This window comes from Hyla sarda, chromosome 8 (genome assembly GCF_029499605.1).
Source record: "Hyla sarda isolate aHylSar1 chromosome 8, aHylSar1.hap1, whole genome shotgun sequence".
Taxonomy (NCBI): Eukaryota; Metazoa; Chordata; class Amphibia; order Anura; family Hylidae; genus Hyla; species Hyla sarda.
The window spans coordinates 229,125,141-229,133,237 of record NC_079196.1 but is presented as its reverse complement, the minus strand read 5'-3'; positions in this window follow the sequence as shown (position 1 = coordinate 229,133,237).

The following is an 8,097-nucleotide window of genomic DNA, read 5'->3' as shown; positions in this document are numbered from 1 at the left end:
CTCCCTGGACGCCTGCGAATATAACAACATAGACACATGGCTCATACTATTATCTCACAGTGTTAATGCTGGGTTCACTTATATCTGGTGTTAGTATACCCAGCTCAACACGGACTGCAAATTATGACACAACTGATGACACAACAGATGACACAACTGATGACACAACTGATGATACAACTGATGATACAACTGATGATACAACTGATGACACAACTGATGATACAACTGATTACATAACTGATGACACAACTGATGACATAACTGATGATACAACTGATGATACAACTGATGACACAACTGATGACATAACTGATGACACAACTGATGATACAACTGATGATACAACTGATGACACAACTGATGACATAACTGATGACATAACTGGTGACATAACTGACAACACAACTGATGACACAACTGATGATACAACTGATGACACAACTGATGATACAACTGATTACATAACTGATGACACAACTGATGACATAACTGATGATACAACTGATGATACAACTGATGACACAACTGATGACATAACTGATGACACAACTGATGATACAACTGATGATACAACTGATGATACAACTGATGACACAACTGATGACATAACTGATGACATAACTGGTGACATAACTGACAACACAACTGATGACACAACTGATGACATAACTGATGATACAACTGATGACACAACTGATGACAAAACTGATGACACAACTGATGATACAACTGATTACATAACTGATGACACAACTGATGACACAACTGATGATACAACTGATGATACAACTGATGATACAACTGATGACATAACTGGTGACATAACTGACAACACAACTGATGACACAACTGATGACATAACTGATTACATAACTGATGACATAACTGGTGACAAAACTGATGATACAACTGATGACACAACTGATGACATAACTGATGACATAACTGGTGACATAACTGACAACACAACTGATGACACAACTGATGATACAACTGATGACACAACTAATGATACAACTGATTACATAACTGATGACACAACTGATGACATAACTGATGATACAACTGATGATACAACTGATGACACAACTGATGACATAACTGATGACACAACTGATGATAGAACTGATGATACAACTGATGATACAACTGATGACACAACTGATGACATAACTGATGACATAACTGGTGACATAACTGACAACACAACTGATGACACAACTGATGACATAACTGATGATACCACTGATGACACAACTGATGATACAACTGATTACATAACTGATGACACAACTGATGACACAACTGATGATACAACTGATGATACAACTGATGACATAACTGATGACATAACTGATGACATAACTGACAACACAACTGATGACACAAATGATGACATAACTGATTACATAACTGATGACATAACTGGTGACAAAACTGATGATACAACTGATGACACAACTGATGACATAACTGGTGACATAACTGGTGACATAACTGATGACATAACTGGTGACTCAACTGATGACACAACTGATGACATAACTGATGACATATGTGGTGACATAACTGATGACATATGTGGTGACATAACTGATGACACAAATAATGACATAACTAATGACACCATTTATTACACAACTGATGACGCAATTGATGATACAACTGATGACAAAACTGATGACACAACTGATGACATAACTGATGACATAACTGGGGACATAACTGATGACATAACTGATGACATAACTGGTGACATAACTGATGACACAACTGATGACACAACTGATGACAAAACTGATAACACAACTGATAACAAAACTGATGACAAAACTGATGATACAACTGATGACAAAACTGGTGACACAACTGACAACAAAACTGATGACACACCTGACAACACAACTGATCACACAACTGATAATACAACTGATGACACAACTGATGATACAACTGATGACATAAATGATGACATAACTGACAACACATGTGGTAAATGTACTGGAGATACTGGTGTGACATGTGGTAGATGTACTGGAGATACTGGTGTGACATGTGGTAGATGTACTGGAGATACTGGTGTGACATGTGGTAGATGTACTGGAGATACTGGTGTGACATGTATTGGGTTTACTGGTGTTACTGGTGGATATAAGATCCCAGTACTAGAAGTTGCGCTATAGGGGGAATATAGAAGTAATAATATACAGAAGATGCTCCGAGACATCATTGTCCAGGGAGACATCTCTGAGAGATAGATGTAGAGTCGTCTTCTTACCTTTGTAGTGGAGTCAGAGTGAGATGTAGCAGATCCCAAGTGTAATCCAGACTGTTATAGATAGAAGTGGAGGAGCTGAACCCTTCCCAAATCCTCAGGCTGTGTCCTCCATCCCAGTAATCTCAGCCCTCGCCCACCATGGTGCCTGACAGCTCATAGAGGATTATGTTACCTGTAGAGCACGTCCCCTGTCCAGCACTGCTACATCTACACTGCATCTCCTTCTGCGTCACAGGATTATTGGGGACTGGATTAATGTCTGTTTTTTCGTGGGTGTAAGGTTACATTTTATTTTTTACAATTTTTTATTACATTTTATTATTTATATTTTCTTATTTATTTAGTTATTTACTTTTTGTACTTATTTATTTATTCTTTTCGTTTATGGAGTTCACTTTTTATTTTTTATTTTTTATAGTCCAGACATTTCTGAACATGTAGATACCTGGACAGAACTCCATAAACAAAAACAAAAAAATACAATACATAAATAAATAAATATTTCTTTATTTTAATTTTATTTTTTGTTAATGGAGTTCACTTTTTTGATAGTCCATACCATTTACCGTATTTATCGGCGTATAACACGCACTTTTTAGACTAAAATTTTTAGCCTAAAGTCTATGTGCGTGTTATACGTCAATAAGCCGCTGCAGTTCAATGATTTAAAGCGGGCGCTTTAAATCAATGAACTGCAGCGGCTTTGCAGGTGCAGAGACAGCCAGCGCTGCCGGCTTCTCTCCCCCTGCCTGTCCTGGGGTCTAGAGCCCTGCTGCCGGCCCTTCTCTCCCCCTGCCTTTCCTGGGGTCTAGAGCCCTGCTGCCGGCCCTTCTCTCCCCCTGCCTGTCCTGGGGTCTAGAGCCCTGCTGCCGGCCCTTCTCTCCCCCTGCCTTTCCTGGGGTCTAGAGCCCTGCTGCCGGCCCTTCTCTCCCCCTGCCTTTCCTGGGGTCTAGAGCCCTGCTGCCGGCCCTTCTCTCCCCCTGCCTTTCCTGGGGTCTAGAGCCCTGCTGCCGGCCCTTCTCTCCCCCTGCCTTTCCTGGGGTCTAGAGCCCTGCTGCCGGCCCTTCTCTCCCCCTGGCTATCGGCGCCGCTGCCCGTTCTCTCCCCCTGACTATCGATGCCGGCGCCCCATTGCCGGCGCCAATAGCCAGGGGGAGAGAAGCGGCACTGATAGCCAAGGGGAGAGAAGCGGCGGCACTGACAGCCAGGGGGAGAGAAGGGGCAGCGGCACCCATTGCCGGCGCCGCTGCCCTGTTGCCTCCCCTCATCCCCGGTTGTACAATTACCTGTTGCCAGGGTCGGGTCCGCGCTGCTTCAGGCCTCCGGTGTGCATCCCCTGCGTCGTTGCTATGCGCTGCATGGCGCGGCGCATGACGTCAGTGCGCTGCGCCGTGCATAGCAACGATGCAGGGGACGCACACCGGAGGCCTGAAGCAGCGCGGACCCGACCTCGGCAACAGGTAATTATGCAACCGGAGATGGGGGGAGGCAACGGGGCAGCGGCACCGGCAATGGGTGCCGCTGCCCCTTCTCTCCCCCTGGCTGTCGGTGCCGCTGCCCCATTGCCGGCGCCGCTTCTCTCCCCCTGGCTATCGGCGCCGGCAATGGGGTGCCGGCACCGATAGTCAGGGGGGAGAGAATGGGCAGCGGAACCGATAGCCAGGGGGAGAGAAGGGCCGGCAGCAGGGCTCCAGACCCCAGGAAAGGCAGGGGGAGAGAAGGGCAGCGACGGCCTCTCTCCCCCTGCCTTTCCTGGGGGTGTATCGGGGTATACACGCGCACACACGCACCCTCATTTTACCATGGATATTTGGGTAAAAAACTTTTTTTACCCAAATATCCTTGGTAAAATGAGGGTGCGTGTTATAGGCCGGTGCGTGGTATACCCCGATAAATACGGTATGTTTATTTTTTGTTGATATTTTTTGTAAACTATTTATAAATAAATAAATATTTATTTATGTATTATTTATTTTCTTGTTTTATATTTTCATTTTTTTCATTTATGGAGTTCACTTTCTTTTTTATAGTTCAGACATTTCTGCACATATAGATAACAATTGTGTTTATTTTATTTTTTATTTTAATTTTTTGTAACATTTATTTATTCCTCCTAGGGAACAGACGATACAATTATTCAATCACTTGTACAGTACCATGCAATTCTTATGCATTGCAGTTAACTTTAACCCAGTGGTCTCAAACTGTGGCCCTCCAGATGTTGCAAAACTTCAACTCCCAGCATGCCCAGACAGGACAGGAAAAAATACAATAAAAAATGTGTATTTATTTATGTATTTATTTATTTACTTTTTGTATTTTATTTTATTTAAATTTTTCGTTTATGGAGCTCACTTTTTTTTATAGTTCTGCACATATAGATGCCAATTATGTTTATGTATTTATTTATTGTATTTTTTATTTGTATTTTATTTATTTTTTTAATTCATGGAGTTCACTTTTTTTTATAGTTCTGCACATATAGATGCCAATTATGTTTATGTATTTATTTATTGTATTTTTTATTTGTATTTTATTTATTTTTTTAATTCATGGAGTTCACTTTTTTTTTTTATAGTTCAGGCATTTATGCACATGTGGATATCAATTATGTTTATTTTTAGTAGATTTTTTTTTTTGTTTTTTTTTGTAACATTTATTTAATCCCCCTAGGGAACAGACAATATGTACTTAATATGTATATAACAATATGTATATAACTTGTACAGTACCATACCATTCTTATGTATTGCAGTTTACCTTAACCCAATGGCCTCAAACTGTGCCCCTTCAGATTTTGCAAAACTTCCACTCCCAGCATGCCCCGACAGAACTCCATAAACAAATAAATGAATAAATATATATTTATTGTATTTTTTTTATTATTATTTACCGTTTATACTCGAGTATTAGCCGTTCCGAATATAAGCCGAGGTCCCTAATTTCACCCCAAAAACCTAGGAAAAGTTATTGACTCGACTATAAGCCTAGGGTGGGAAATACATCATCCCCCCATGTCATCATCCCCCCCTGTCATCATCCCGACCCCCGTCATCATCCAGACCCCCGTCATCATCCAGACCCCCCGTCATTATCATCCCGTCATCATCACCCCCGTCATTATCACCTCATCATCATCCCCCTGTCATTAACACCCCCGTCATCATCCCCCTCGTCATCATCCTCCTCGTCATTATCACCTCATCATCATCACCCTGTCATTATCACCTTATCATCATCACCCTGTCATTATCACCTCATCATCATCACCCTGTCATTAACACCCCCGTCATCATCCCCCTCGTCATCATCCCCCCCCTTCATCATCACCACCTTTTGTTTTCTACTCAACCTCCCCAGTTGTTGCTTTCTCGTTGGGAAGGAAGGGTGAGCTGGTCCGGGCTGTCCATCTTCGGCCATCTATGCTGCAGGGACCGTCTGGTGGGGAGGGTTAGTCGTTCGGGGCTGTCCATCTTCACCAGGAGGCCCTCTTCTCCGCTCCACTCTGGCCACGGACTAGTGACATTGCGTTGACAACTACGCGCAGGGACGTCCGTGTGCAGCAGCCGTGACGTCCCTGCGCGGTGGCGTCAATGCAACGTTACTAGTTTGGGGCCGTCCCGGAGCAGAGAAGAGGCCATCCGGTTGAAGATGGACAGCCTGGAACGATTAACCCTCCCCACCGGACGGTCCCTGCAGCATGGATCCCCTCACAGCTAAGCCAGAAGCGTTTTTTGTTCACTCGAGTATAAGCCGAGGGGGGCATTTTCAGCACGAAAAATCATGATGAAAAACTCGGCTTATACTCGAGTATATCCGGTGAACCGGATTCAGGACGTACAGCTACGCCCAGGGTCCTTAAGTACCAGGACGTCAGGGCGTACCTGTATACACTGTGTCCTGGACGGATTAACCCAGCCACTGGCTGCTCAGGTTTGCTGGGAGTTGAAGTTTTGCAACATCCGTGAGTGCCACAGTTTAGGACCACTGCTTTAACCCATTCCTGGTCCCCCAAATTTAGATATTTTCAGCTCATGTTTTCTTCCTCCTTATCTTCTAAGATCGATAATAATTATTTTATTTTTCCTGTTTTCTAAGGGCTTTTTATTTTTTTTGATTATTTTTTTTATTATGTATTTATTTTTTATTTTACTTTTTACTTGCAGATTTGATTTTGCCATATATATATATATATATATATATATATATATATATATATATATATAGAATCCAAAAAGAAATGTATTGTAGGGCAAAATTCAAATCAAAATGAAGTTGCTCAATTTTTGGCGGATCTTTATTTATTTATTTTTCACCATTCGGTAAAACTGGCATGCTACGTTCATTTCTATTCTACTATAAAAAAAAATAAGTAAAAATTAAAAGGGTACTCCGGCAAAAAACATCTTATCCCCTATCTAAAGGATAGGGGATAAGATATCTGATTGTGGGGGTCCAGCCACTGGGGACTCCCGCGATCTCCGGGATGGAAAAGGCAGCATCCGGAACATGGGAGCTTCAGAGTTTGGGACGTCACGCCAAGCCCTTCCCATTCATGTCTATAGGAGGGGACAGTCATCCCGCCTCTTCCCATAGACATGAATGGAGGGGCGTGGTGGCTGTAGTCGCCAGTCATCCGGCACAGAGCTGAGTTTGCTCCTTGCACGGATGACCAGGTTGCTGAGCCAGAGATCAAGGGGGTCCCCAGCAGTGGGACCCCCACAATCAGACATCTTATCCCCTATTCTTCGGATGGGGTATAAGATGTTTTTTTGCCGGAGTATTCTAGTAAAGTAAATTCTACCCCACAGAACTCTTTTATTTATCCACCTACGGAGCTACATGAGGGCTAATTTTTTTTACCTTTTTGATAATTTTTGATAATTTTTTATGGGATGTGATTAACCATAAATCCAAAATTTTGGCAGTTGGAATGTATTTTTTTACTTTTAGGCTGTTGTGCAGGATCAGAACTGTGGTGATGTAATAGTTTGGACAATTTCTGTTGCAGTCATACCAGATATGTTTATTTAATTAACATATGTATATATAGATATATATAGTTTATTAAATAGAAAAAATGGGAAGGTGGGTTTTTTTTTAAAGGAAAAATTTTATTATAATTAATTTACATTTTTTTAAAATTTTTTAGACTTTTTAAAAAAACTTTTTTTTAGGTACCCCAATGGGAGACCCCCAATCCTAGCCCTTATGTTGTGTGTGTGTTGAGAGAGAGCTGGTCAGTTTAGTGAGAAGGGGTTAGTGAGGAGCTTCAGTTCAGACTATGTGGAGTGCAGGTACCGTAAGGAGAAGCCTAGGGGGGAGAAAAATCTCAAAATCCTACAGCCACGCCAATCTCTAGAAGACACCGGCGCACTGGTGAATGTCAAAGCCTGGTGGTAAGCAAAGCCCTCAGGGAAATCACGTCTTCAGTCAGTCAAGTTAGATCTCCCAAGTCCGCGGGGGCGTTTAATGATCTGAAAGCTACAGCAACTACAACACCCACCAAGACAACAAGCTCCCCGAGTCACACTCTGCACAAAAGATTACATTGTCAAGGATTCAGTCATCTCAGCGACAGTAAAAATAGTTATCCGTAACCTTGTGTATTCATTACCCCGCGAATGGCCAGGAGAAGCTTTCTCATCCTCAGACTGTGAAGGTTAACAGTGCTCTGGCATCACAAACTTTATCTTATACCCCCACCATTAGTGGCACCACAGCCTTGTATCCACACTGTAGCCACCACAGAAGCTGTATGCACAAACCAGGATGACATTTCTAAATAAGACACATTTTCAAAATGCTTCATTTTT